This window comes from Micropterus salmoides, unplaced genomic scaffold, assembly GCF_014851395.1.
Source record: "Micropterus salmoides isolate LMB-PRFRI ecotype aquatic unplaced genomic scaffold, ASM1485139v1 Ms_hic_scaffold_3, whole genome shotgun sequence".
Taxonomy (NCBI): Eukaryota; Metazoa; Chordata; class Actinopteri; order Centrarchiformes; family Centrarchidae; genus Micropterus; species Micropterus salmoides.
Window position 1 is genome coordinate 2411397 of NW_024042261.1, and position 13484 is coordinate 2424880.

The following is a 13484-nucleotide window of genomic DNA, read 5'->3' on the forward strand; positions in this document are numbered from 1 at the left end:
GTAGACTGTATAGGTTTTAAGACATACAACCGGCTGCAGTGTAGGTGGACATCAATATTCTACATTGCTGCTCTACTGAAATGCAAAACAATGATTTAATAATTCATTTAGAGACACTTACCACGGGGAAAATGGTACAGTAAAAAATCCGATGGTTGACAGTTGAAATCCGAGAGAAGGAGTTGGGCGGGGCGTTCCGGAGTAATTCTTATTGAAAGGTTTCTTCCAACTAAGGAATATATCCAAATTAAGAACACTGGTGTCAAAGGGTGAGTTGGAGATGATCATTCATGCTTTTATTTCCTCTCATTTGGATTATCTATTACTTGTTTGAGCAAGAAGGAGCTTTACCGTCTCCAGGCTGTTCAGAACTCTGCTACAAGGCTTTTAACTCACATTAACAGAAGAGCGCACATCACACCTAGCAGCACTTCACTGGTTACCAGTCCAGTATAGAATTCAATTTAAAATCCTGGTTCTTACTTTTAGAGCCTTGCATGGTCAAGTTCCTCCCTACATCTCTGAGTTGATACAGCTTCATACTCCAACCCGTAGTTTGAGGTCATCAGGTCAGAGGTTGTTAGTGGTTCCCCACACTCATTTTAAAACCAGAGGGGATCGTTCATTCCAAGCAGTGGCACCTAGGCTGTGGACCTTTCTACGTTGTGTGAATTCTATTGATTCTTTAAAAACCAACTGAAGACAATGCTATTCAAGCAGGCTTTTAGTTAGACATGGGTTTTTTTAATGGTTTTTATTTCTATGTTTTCCATCTGTGTTTTCTTATACATTGTATTTTACTTTGTTGTATTGTATAAAATTTTAGTGTGAAGCACTTTGTGATTTTTATCTGTGAAAGGTGCTATACAAATAAACTTACTTACTTACTTACTTACTGTTCAACAAAGCACTTATGGAGAGACCTTTTCACATGTTCACAGTAAAGCAGGTGCTGGAGTGTGTGCGTCACGGATACTGGCTCACCTACATAGACCTGAATGACGCGTACTTTCATGTTCCTGTCATCCCCGAACACAGGAAGTTCCTGCAGTTCTCCTTCTGCGGCGCCCAGTACCAGTACAACCGCCTGCCGTTCTCCCTGGCCCCGCACACTTTCTCCAAGTGCTCTGGAGCCACTGCAGCGGTTGGGCATTAGGTGTTTTATCTGGACAATCTGCTGCTGGCGCGGTCCCAGGACGAGGCAGTGGTGCAGACGGCCAAGCACACCTGTCTCACCTGGGTTACACTGTGAACTGGAAGAAGAGCGCTCCTCTCCCCTCCCAGAGGCTCACCTTCCCCTGTGTGTGGTGCTTGACTCCTCTCTCTGGAGAGCATGGCTCTCTCAGGAGAGAGTGGAGGCTCTGGTGGAGCTACTCTGCCGTGTTGTTCCCTTGCAGTGGTGACAGCTCTGTCGATCATAAGGCTTCTGGACCTCATGTCGGCAGCTCACGTACTGGTCGCCCCGGGCCTCCGGCACATGAGGAGGTTACAGCAGTGGTTCATCTGCCTGCGTCTCGACCTGGTGAGACAGAGGCGGCGCCTGGTCGCTGTTTCTCTGTATGTGGGTTCGGATCTAGCCTAATGGTGGGACCCCCTCTCTTTGTCAGTCAGGGTTCTCCTGGGCAGGGTCACGTCCCATATCTCAGTCTTCACAGACGCCTCCCTGATGGGCTGGGGTGGGACCTGCCTCTTTCAGGTGGTAGGCTCTCCACATGAACATGCTGGAGCTCCTCACACACCGGAACGACCCCCTGCTGGGGGTGGACGGCTTCACGCACCATTCTGGTGGCCCCGGAGTGTTTCCCTGCCTCCAGCCGTTGCTGGCAAACAGCCGTGGGAACTCCCCTGGAGGGGGGGATGACCTCTCTCAGGCGGGGGGTGTGATCAGTAGTTATCAAAGCGGCAAGCCCCTGTGGCTCTGGCCGCTGAGAGGTGGCGTCTGGAGGGATTGAGTTAAGAGCCTCAGACATACTCACAACTTGTGCAGAGTTTTTCTTGACCATCTTCTCGAGCTGATCTGCTCTCTCATTAATTTTTCCAGAGAGGATGTTGATGATGTTTTCTTGCATTTGAATTAATTCTGCGGTAGTTGTTGACAGTGCATATCTCAATTATTTGGTAGTCTTAGTTGGTGTGTTTGGGATTGATTCACAATCTCTTCCAGTTTTTCCTTTGCAGGCGTAGGAATGAGTATCACCAATTCTTCTTGTTTTATAAAATCAATATCCATGCCTTTTGCAATGGTAAGTGATTCTTGAGTGGACATCCTGCTAGCATGCAGGCCTACTAGTAGTAGTTGAAAGAAATAAAGTTCTGTTCTGTGACAATTGTTCTTGTTGTTTCTTGAAGTTTTTCACATCAGATGCTATGTACGCTTGTGTGCACATACAAAGAATTTGACTCTGGATTGTACAATGCTGATGATGTGCTTACTTATACAATAATCAACACATTCTCATCTCAATGCATCATAACTGACGCTTTCAGGCAGCGTGACAAAGCGTAAGGATTTTACACTATAGGTACCCTTCAGCGTCCGTATGAAACGCCACCGTTTCCGAAGTTGCAGCAACACAAGGGAGGCTAACCCTACCTGTTAGCACGGCCGATGTGCGCAGCTGTAGGGTTAGCCGGTCGACATGCATACATTCAGTGACTTAGGTTTAGGTACTAACATTTCTGATGGTTGTGGTAAGGGTAGGGGCTTCGGGGGGCTGTCAACACCTTTATCACGAACGGAAGTGCTAGCTAGTGCTAACATTTATATGTCCCTTTTTGTAGGATGTGTGTTTTGGCTTTGTAAATTAGCCCAAAAATTGACCCTCAACTATTTAAGGGTACATCAAAGTACAAAAGACAAAAAGGATCTCTATTTCTCTGAGTGGATGTGTGAGTGTCAGTGCAGAGTGATTCTACGGAGAGTGTGAGTTTCTATCTTTGTTTCTTCTGTGTTTTTGTTTTTTTGTAAGTGCTTTATGTTGTGTAGTTGTTGTTTGTTGTTGGTGTGTGAGAGAGGTGTGTAGAGGGTTGTCTGCCGGGCATTATGCCCGTGGTTGGCAGCCATGTGGTGCTGGAGAAGCTAACACGCAGACATGCAGTGAGGGTTTCCCCGCATGTCAGCTGTTCAGTGGAGGAGGCTAGCTATGCTGTCAGGGAAGTTGTAGGCTTTGAAAGTGTGATGTCTGTCCCCACGAATGAACAGCGCTGTAGTGATTTTTTTGGATGATGTGGCGAAAGTTCAGACTGTGGTAGAGAAAGGGATAAATATTGAAGTTTACCATGAAGTCTTTTGGATGCGGGGATGAGGGTCATTTGGTTCTTTCTTGTCCGGAAATGGACCAGTTTGGTTCCGTGCGGACCCGAGCCAGCCTCCGAGCCCGCAGGGCAGAGTGGTTTGTGATTGGGCAGCGGTGCCGCTTCACAAGGAACACAGAATATTTGTGGCAGAAACTCAGTGCTTTTGGTTTCAGCTCAGGTTTCAAAGCTATGATTCAGGTTCTGTACCGTGACATTGCGAACATATTAAAGGTTAATGGTGGTTTGGGGGTGCCTTTTAATGTGCGGAGAGGGGCAGGGTTGCTCTCTGACGGAGATACTTTATTCCCTCACTATAGAGCCTCTGCTCAATAGACAGGATCTTTCTGGTGTGTGTTTTCCTGGGTATGATTCAGCTGTTCAGCAGCTGTTCAACTTTCAGCATATGTAGATGATGTAATGGTTGTTTTAAACACACAAAGGGATATCAATGTTTTGGTGGACAGTGGGGTTTTTTCATCGCATATCTTCTGCTAAAGTTAACTGGGGAAAAAGTGAAGCTGTGGTGGTGGAAAATGTGTTGCAGTATAATCTGGTTCTGCCAGGAGGGCTAGCCTGGAAGACAGGAGGGTTAAAGTATTTGGGTGTGTTTCTGGGTGAGGAGTGGGTGATGTCGAAGAACTGGGATAACATGCTGGAAAAGGTTGAAGGGCAATTAAAGAAGTGGAAGTGACTCTTACCGAGCATATCCTATAGAGGGAGGATGCTTATCATTAATAATCTGGTGCCCTCCTCTCTGTGGCAGAAACTCTCTTGTGTGGATCTAATTTACTCTCTAAGATCCAATATGTTTTGGTTAATTTTTATTTGGGGATAAGTTGCACTGGATTCCCCAGTCTGTTTTGTTTCTTCCCAAAGACGAGGGAGGACAAGTTGGCCAGCAGGGGCACTGCTTTCCGGCTGCAGATTGTCCAGAGACTGCTTTTTGGCCCAAAAGACTTGGTCTGGAGACCTCTGGCGCGATGGGTCCTGCAGAACTTCCATCGCTTTGGATTAAAACTGTTCCTAATGGATGTAAGGAAGCAGATTTTCCAGTCTCTGCCTCCTTTTTATCGTGGAGTGTTCACAGTGTGGAAGCTGTTGATTAAGGAGAGACGGGTGCTCGGTGACTCCTTACTCTGGCTGCTGGAGGAGCCGGTGGTGTATGGGGAACGTTTGGATCATCCTTTCTGGGCCGGGTCGGCCGTGATGGAGCGGTTCTGCAGGGCACGAGTGCTCACACTGGGTGATGTGGATGTCGCTGGACCGAAGCTGAAGGATGCCACTGCTTTGGAAGCTGTTCTGGTTGTGAGGTCGGTCAGAACCATCGCTAGACTGCTAGAACAATGGACAGATAAACTGTCGGAACATGAATCTGTCAGGTTGGAGGAATATACTGTCGGACTGATTAAACCTCAATTGGACGATTCTTTTCCTGGCTTATGTGTCAGTCTCAATCTGGAGAACAATGATGGAATTTTTTTAGATGTACCACGCTGCATTTTAAACTTGGATGAGGCAAAAGGGAATGCCTTTTATAGACTGATGGTTGTGTGTTTGAATAAGAGTAAACTCCACGGTCGAGTGGACACACCGTGGTGTGGTCTGTGTCCAACCTGCGTGGAGGAGTTTGCACAAACCTCCTCTGACAAAGAGAGTGGCTGACCTGCAGTGGAGAGTGTTGTACATCCCGTACAACAGTCTCCACTGCAGGTCAGCGTGGCGGTCAAAGTGTTTCTGTCCGTCATCAGTCCCGGTGCGAGCGACGTCTGTCCTTTTTGTCCTGTTAAAGAAACTGTGTTTCATTGTTTTTGTGAATGTGTGCGCCTACCGCCGTTGTTTTTGTTGCTGGGGAAACTTTTCAGTAAGTTAGGGGAGGTTTTCTCCACACAAGTGTTTGTCCTAGGGTTCAGCTATTGTAAGTCTGCTAAACATAAATGCCAGCTGCTGAAATGTATTTTGGGCCAATCAAAGATGGCGGTGTATGTGAGCAAAGGTGGATGACTCTGTGATGCTGCTGTTCACTTGGATGGTGAACCAGAATCTGTCACACTGCCTGCCTCATCGGCCCGGTTTAGTTTAGGTCTCTGTGAGTTTTGCTTATTGGTCTGTTCAGTATCTGTTATTTAGTCTGTTATGTTTAGATTAATTCTTGCCTGTTCTGTGTTTTGGGATCCACTGTTGTTTGATTCTTGTCTTGTGTTTTGGAACCTGTCTGCCTGGTATTAGTTATTTACCACTCCTTGTTTGGCTGTTTTATGTCAGTTCTGTGATTCTGGTCTGTTTCCATGTTTTATCTGGTTTTGATCTGTATTCTTTGTTCTGTTTCCCTGCTTTCTGGATTATTTTCCCTTCTTGGATTTTTTCAGTTGGATAACCTGGTTTGTTTGAACTGTTATTATTTATTGGATTACCTGGACTCAGCCACTCATTGTAAGTGTGCTCGCTTTTGGTTTAATAAACCTTTTGAACTGTATCTGTCAGCCTACGTGTCCTGCATTTGGGTCCTCCTACCTTCTCCACACCACAAACCCTGACACATTTGTCTTATCTTGTTTTGGTCTGGGATGCCCTGTATATCTGTTTATGGGTATTCATGTTTCTGTTGGGATTTGTCTGTGGCTTTGTTAGTAGCTCTGTTAGTTTGGGCCTGTTTGGTATCTGTCTGTGTTGTCAGTTCATCACCCTGCCTGGCTGTATCTGTCTGCTGTCATTATTAGAATTAGCTGTTTTTGCTCCCGCACTCCTTGTTAGCCAGTGCTTAAATGTTTGTTGCTTCTGTTTAGCTTTTGCTGGTTCAGTATGTTCATCCACTGCCGTGTGTCTTGCTTGCCTGCCTGTTTCTGCTGCCTTGTTTTTGGATAATCCTTTTGTTCTGTCTTCCCCTGGATTATTTATGGATTGTTTTGCTGCTCTATGGACTACCTCTGTTTTGGATTACCTTTGATGAATTGTGGACTCTGGTGTAAATTCTGTGGGCTTAAATATTAAGATTAAATATTTAGAAACTACTTGTTCTGCCTCTATGTCCTGCGTTTGGGTCCTAAAACCTGTTCCTGCCTGCACACACAGCAAACCCTAACAGAATCAGTATTGATTTTAATTATTACAGAGAGATGAAGGATGTTGATCATTTGATTTGGGCTCATGGTGATGTGATGTGTCTGCCTGTCTCTGTTTTCCCCTGCTGTCCTTCTGCCTGCCTGGCTCTCTTTCCCCTGCTGTCTCTCTGTTTTCCCCTGCTGTTTCTCTGCCTGCTTGTCTGTCTCTCTGTTTTCCCCTTCTGTCCCTCTGCCTGTCTGTCAATTCAATTCTATTTAGCTTTATTGGCATGAATGTGTAACAACAATATTGCCAAAGCATCACACAAACTACATAAGAACAATCAACCCCATACATTTGATTAAACAAGTAATTAAAGCTTATGTGTGTTTGTGTTAGAAAAAAATATATATACATTAAAATAAAATAAATAGATAATACCGTAAACGTGTGTGTGTGTGTGTGTGTGTGTATTAACAGATAAAAAATTTAATCAATTGATGAAAAAATAACAATAGTAATTTTTTTAAAAAGAATTCAGTATCAAATGTAAAAACAAAACAATTACTAAATTATCAAGCAATCATAATAATAATAATAATAATAATTTGAAAATTTGTACAATTATTTATCAGTCTGAGTTTCCACTGGTTGTCCTCACTTCACGGCATGAGGAGACATATTTTGCGGCAATTATTTGACATTTGGGCATTTCTCCCAGTATAGGGGAGTTTCTGTGTATCTGATATGAATTTGAATTCGGGGTATATTTGGGAAATGTTTGCAAAGTGTTTTTGTCTTAGTGTTTTATATTTAGGGCATGAGGTTAGAAAGTGCAGCTCTCTACCTGTCCCCTGTCACACTGGGAGCAGAGTCTCTCCTCTTGTGGTAGCCAGCTCTGTCTGTGGCGACCCTTTTCTATGGCCAGGCTGTGTTCATTCAGTCTGTATGTTGTCAACATTTTTCTTAGTTTAGGACATTTTATTGTACTCAGGTAATTTGCCTGTATGAATTCTCTTTTTAGGGTCAGATAACATTGGAATTTACTTTTCTTACTCTTCTTTCTCGTTTCTTTGCAGTATTCAATTTATTTTTCTTTCTGCTTGTTGATAATTTGGTTTGATCTGCTTGAGTTGGTGTTGCTGTCCTGAGGCTGTTGGGGACTTGTTACTGCAGAGAGCCTCAGGACCAGCTGGCTGAGGGGACTCTGGGTATGTCTGGGGGTTAACTGATTGTAAAATTTAATTGATCTTTTCTGTATTTTTAGTAGGAGGGGGTATTGGCCGAGCTCTGCTCTGCACAGGTTATTTGGTGTTTTTCTCTGGACCTGCAGGATGTTCTTACAGAACTCGGTATGGAAAGATTCTATGTCTGTTTTGTCCAATTTGTCAAATTCATTATTTAGTTTTGACCCCCAATTTCGCTACCATATAGAATTATTGGTTCTAGTACAAATTGGAAAATTTTAATTTCAATTGGAATATAGATTTTAATGTTTCTTTTTATTGCATAGAAATCTCTCCTTGCTTTGTCCCTCAGATCTTTCACAGCCATGTTGAAGTTCCCTGTATATGTAATGTTGAGGCCAAGGTAAGTGTAGTTTTTTGTATGTTGTAATTTAGTGGTGTCTAAATAGAAATTGTGTGTAACCTGATTTCTGTATTGTTTCTGAAAGATCATTATCTTAGTCTTTGCTGTCTTTACTGTCAGGGCCCAGGTCTGACAGAATCTCTGCAGGAGAATTAGGTGCTGCTGCAAACCTTATTTAGTAGGTAAAAGCAACATGTCACCCGCATACAGCAGACCTCTGATCCCTGTGGTGTTCAGGATGAAGCCAGGTGCTGTGGAACTCTCTAATTGGTTCGCTAATTCATTGAGATATAGATTGAAGAGAATTGGACTGAGATTGCATCCCTGCCTCACTCCCCGGCCCTGGGAGAAGAATGCTGTTTGTTTGTTTCCAATCTTTATGGCACATTCACTTTTTGTATACATGTTCTTATTTAAATCATATGTTTTTCCTCCAATTCCACTTTCAAGTAGCCGATAGACACGGCCCTCGTGCCAGATGGAGTCAACAAAACAGGCATATACCTTTCTTTTCTTAATGTTTAATTCTTCATAAATTAGAGTCTGGAGGGTAAATATATGGTCCGTTGTGTGGCAATTTAGTAAAAAAACTATTTGGCCTTTATGCAGAATATTGTGGTCATCAAGAAAGTTCACAAGTCGTTTATCAATGATGTTGCAGAATATTTTTCCCAGGTTACTGGATACATCTCCGGATTTATGAATTGGGGTTATTAAACCTTTGTTCCAGATGTATGGAAAAGTTCCAGTTGCTAAAATAGTATTGAATAGTTTTAGTATAGCCAATCTGATTTTATGGTCTGAGTATTTGATCATTTCATTGAGGATTCCATCAATACCACAAGCCTTCTTTCCTTTCAGGGACTGGACAACTTCTGTTAAAGTGTTTTTTTTGCTTTTTTCGGCCGATTAATTCTGGTGGCCGAACGTTTGGTGCATCCCTAGTAGAAAGTTGTTGACATCTTCTTCCCCAACTGCCATAAATCTACTGAACTCTGAGACCGCCTCAGCATGATAACCTCTCTGGTGTGCAATACGCTGTTTACTCATATGTGCAATATGAATCTTGCTGCTTGACACCACTTGAACAGTCAGTAGCTTTGATTGTATATTGATTATTTTGCTCTTATGTAAAAATTTACTGTTGAACTGGTACTAAGTTACTGGTGGGCCATTAACGTTACATTACTACTTAACATTACCTTCTAACAGGCGCCTTTTGTTCCAAAGTGTTATCATCCTAAATTCAAACACTTCTGTAATACGTTATGGACTTCTGTGCACAATTCTTTAAAAACTGCAGTTAGCACATTCCCGTTATTTTAGTATCGTTATGTAGCATGCAAAACTAAACTTATCAGTAAAGCAATAGCTAAATCTTAATCTGATACCTGGACGGCTAGATCTGTGTGGCTCTATGTGGTCCTAGCAGGCAGTGTAGGCCAACTGACAGACAAAGCTGATAGAGTGGTGAACTGTAACAAAAATATTTATTTAGGGTCGTTTTTAGGGCCATCCTTTTACTTTCCTGTGTTAATGAACAAAGGGTGGAGGTATCATTACTGTGATATTAACCCAAATAGATGGCAACATAACCTCAGTTGAGTAAACAATTACCTCAACCTCTTTTCCCAGTAATATAACAAAACAGTGCTTCACAGATGGGTTGCACAATCAAACTTTACTCAATCTGTGAAGATTTCCAGCTCAAGAGTAAACAGTGTCCATTCCACCCAATTAAGGTGAATGAAAAGTTAATAAAAAGTCTGCGAATTTCAGCTCCTTTAAACAGTCAACAGTATAGCTGTGCACGGCCGACGTGCTAACGGACAGGGTTAACCTCCTTCGTGTTAGTGTGCATTACCACCAATAATAATATTACCTGCAGCAGCAAACCCACACGTAGAACTTCTTTGAACAAAACATTAACTTCCCAGTCAAACTTCTTCTAGACTCACCCCCTCACAGTTGTGATGTAGGGGGTCAATGGAGACTGACTCCGTTTTGGCACTATTAGTTCAGATCCAGAGGGTTGCTGCTTGCTTGCATCAAGGCTAGTAAAAACAAATCGCTCCACATTTGCTTTTTGCCATTACATAATTTCTTGCAGGCTAAGTCAACACATTGACATAATATCGGGGGTACACAGGATAGTAATTTAGGTGGTGTTAGTTGGTGAAGGTGTGGAAAGCCATAACGTTACATATTGCATGGGCAATTATAGCAACTGCTCAGCGTTAGCTGGCGAGCTAACGTGACTCTCTCAGTGTTTCTCCAGCTTTTCTCCTTCCACTGTTTTCTCCAACATCATCTGATTCTCTTTGGTCTGACGGGCTTCAGCACATAAACCTTTATTGTTGTTTTGTATCTGTACGTGGAGTTTATGTTGGAGTCTGTGTTTTGCTGGGAGCCGGTCATTTTATGGTGTCAGTGGACTGGATTTCATCAGCTGTGTTGTTGTGGTGTAGTCAGAGAGAGGGCTACATCCTGACCTGGGCCCTGTTTCAGAAAGCAGGTTCAACAAACTCTTGAGTGTAAACCTGAACTCTGGGTTGAAGAACTCTGAGCTGTCAGACTCTGAGTTTTCCGTTTCAGAAAGGCCGATCAGAATAAGTTCAATCAACTCTGAGTATGTTGAGCCTGATGGAAACGCGTGCATGGGGATGAAAAAAAGCCATCGTCAATGGTGCTCCGATACTACGAGTCACCATGGCAACGGGTAAATAAAGGCAGAGCCTCCATTTTAATCGGGTGGAGCTAGAAATATAAATGCTGCCAACACGGACCATGATTAGCTATAAAACGCAGGAGTGGAGGATCAATACGTTAACAATATTGCATTTTATAGAGCATTGCTCATTCATCATTAATGTTACGGGTGTGTGTGTGGACAGAGAGGACCCAAATGCTGCACTCAGAGGGAAGGAGGTTTATTGAGGGACGTACAGGCACGGGGAACCAAGGAGACAGGGGGCCAGGGAGCCGGGGAACACAGGGGCCGAGGAAGCGAGGAGAGGTGGGGGAACAGGGAGGACCCCGTGAGGGAAGTCCGGAGAGGAGTGGGCCAGTGGACGAGCCCAGCCGAATGGAGGACGAGGGTGAGTGTACCTGGGAGGGAAACAGACAGAGAGACCAGGTTAGGGAAGACAATGACAAGGCACAGGGTAAGTGTGAAAAAACAAGAAAGCTGGAAGCTTGAACACGGAAGTGGCACCAGGTATGGAGCAACGACGATCAAGCGAGGATGGTGTGGAGAACCGGGGTTGAAATACAGGCAGTCATGAGGTGATTACTGGCAGGTGTGGCAGGCTGACGAGGTGGCTGATGAGTTGCAGGTGCAGGTAGTTGGCTGGGCTCAGGAGAGAGAGAGAGCACACAGGGGTGCTCAGGGAGGCGGGCAGAGAACAGGAAACCAAGGGGAAAAAAACTGAAAAACTGATAAAAAGGAGAAAAAACCAGGACACTCACCGTCAGCCGGGCTGCCACAACAAAAATTAACCAGACTGGAATTTCCTTAATGATTGATAAAGTGCAGGAATTCTCCTCCAGCCTGTTATTCATTTTAAATAGCTACAGGCCTGTTTATTCAGCTGGAACCTGACGGGAATAAATGCCGGTGACAATAACGGAAGATGAAAATATTAATCGAACAGATTAGACATAGTTTAGGCTCCTCATGGACCTGTGATCATAAATGACAGTCCGACTCAGCAGGCCTATTAATGATTTTTTTTGTAATGTAAAATGTTTCTAGGTTCAAACTGACTGTGAAGTTTAAGACGTCTATGTCACAATCTTGCTCATTTCGTATTTTATGAAATGCTGTTAAAATACATTCCGACTATCACCAGATAATGAAAAACTCACTTTTAAACTACATTTAGCCTATTTGTTTCAGCTGCACCAGTCATCCTCACTTAGAATATTCACATCATATCCAGTTGATAACTACTATAGGAATGTTCAATCTGTGCGACTACAATATGAAAGGTTACTGTTCATTGATCAGTTTTGTACAGATTACTTTAAACTGCAGCACTGTAGCGCACAGAGGGCCTAAATTTTTTGCCTTAATGTCCACAGAGTCACTGTGTTATAAAGGACAGTGTAGTTTATAGATTTTATTCTGTGCTGAGGATAAATTTACGATGTCCAAAGATAACTTTCTGTCCATACATTGATGACAGATGTTCAAGATCATTTTTGGGTAAAAAAGAAAACAAATGGCCTATTTAGCCGTGATTTCGATGTTTCTAAAGACGTAATTGCGTTCCAATATGTGCTTTGATATCGACAGTATAATTGAGGAAATGAAACTGTGTGTGAGACAGCCGCTTCAAGCTCCGCAGAAGGGGAGGAGTCACAGAGAAACTCAGCGTTAGTTGAAGTAAACCTCCTCCCTAGCAGGTTAGGTTCACAGCGTAAGTTGCCAGGGTTACAAACCTAGGGTTTATCTGATCTCGCTCTCTGAAACCGAAAACCCAGAGTTTCCCTCATCTCAGGCTCAACTTACGCAGAGTTTTCACTAAACCCGCTTTCTGAAACAGGGCCCCGATGCCTTCACATTTATAACAGAAGAGGTGCTGTTCCATGCAACAGAGAAAACAGGCGTGTGCTTCATTTCTAAGTAAGGTTAGAGCCCACTGACAATAAAGCAGTGATTTCATTGAAAAACTACATATAGCCCCTTTAACACCTCCCAACACTCACATACAGACTGGGATTTAGTATTTAATTATAGTGTGTATTTATGCACGTGTGTAAAGCTGACTCAGAGAGGTATAAACAAGAATTCCAATGTACCTGTACTGTGTTGTACCTGTGCAAATGGCAAATAAATCGAATCTATTTAATCTAATCTACTCGTCTTTAAAAAAAAATATATATATATACACACACACCAGTTTCAGATGATTTGAGGTCCTCCCAGACCCCCCGCCCTATATCTCAACATTGAGTATATCTTTTAAACTCTATTCAAGGATCTTTTCGTGTCGTTCTCGTGCACCTTATATCGTGATTTCTCCCGAGCTAAGTGTCTCCTCACACCCCTAATCTGAGCCCCTATGTACCTACCACTTTACAACACAAATTCATCAGTCCAACTTCGGGGGCCGATCCCCCCCCACAATCTTGAATTATTAGTTTGGAAACTGGAGCGTAAACTCCAGCAGAAAAACATGAGGGAGGTCTGGAGCGGCATGAGGAACATCACTGGCTTCAGGCCGACTGGCAGAGGAGTTGAAGGCAGCTTGGACAGGATCAACAAATTTAATCTGTTCTTTAGCAGATTTGATGCTATGGCTACTTCCCATCCCCCACTAACTCAGCTGCTGTCTGCCCTCAAACCTCCAACCCCACTACTCCCCCCTCCTCCTGGCAGGCCCCTACTCCACCCTCCTCCGGCTCTCAGGTTAACAGCTCTCTCCAGCCTGACTCCTCCTCTCTCCCCCCTCCCCCACATGTGACCCTTGTGTGCCTCACTGCTGACCAGGTGAGAACAGCTGAGAGACTCCACTCCAACAGGCTGCAGGCCCTGATGGTGTCCGTCTCGGGGT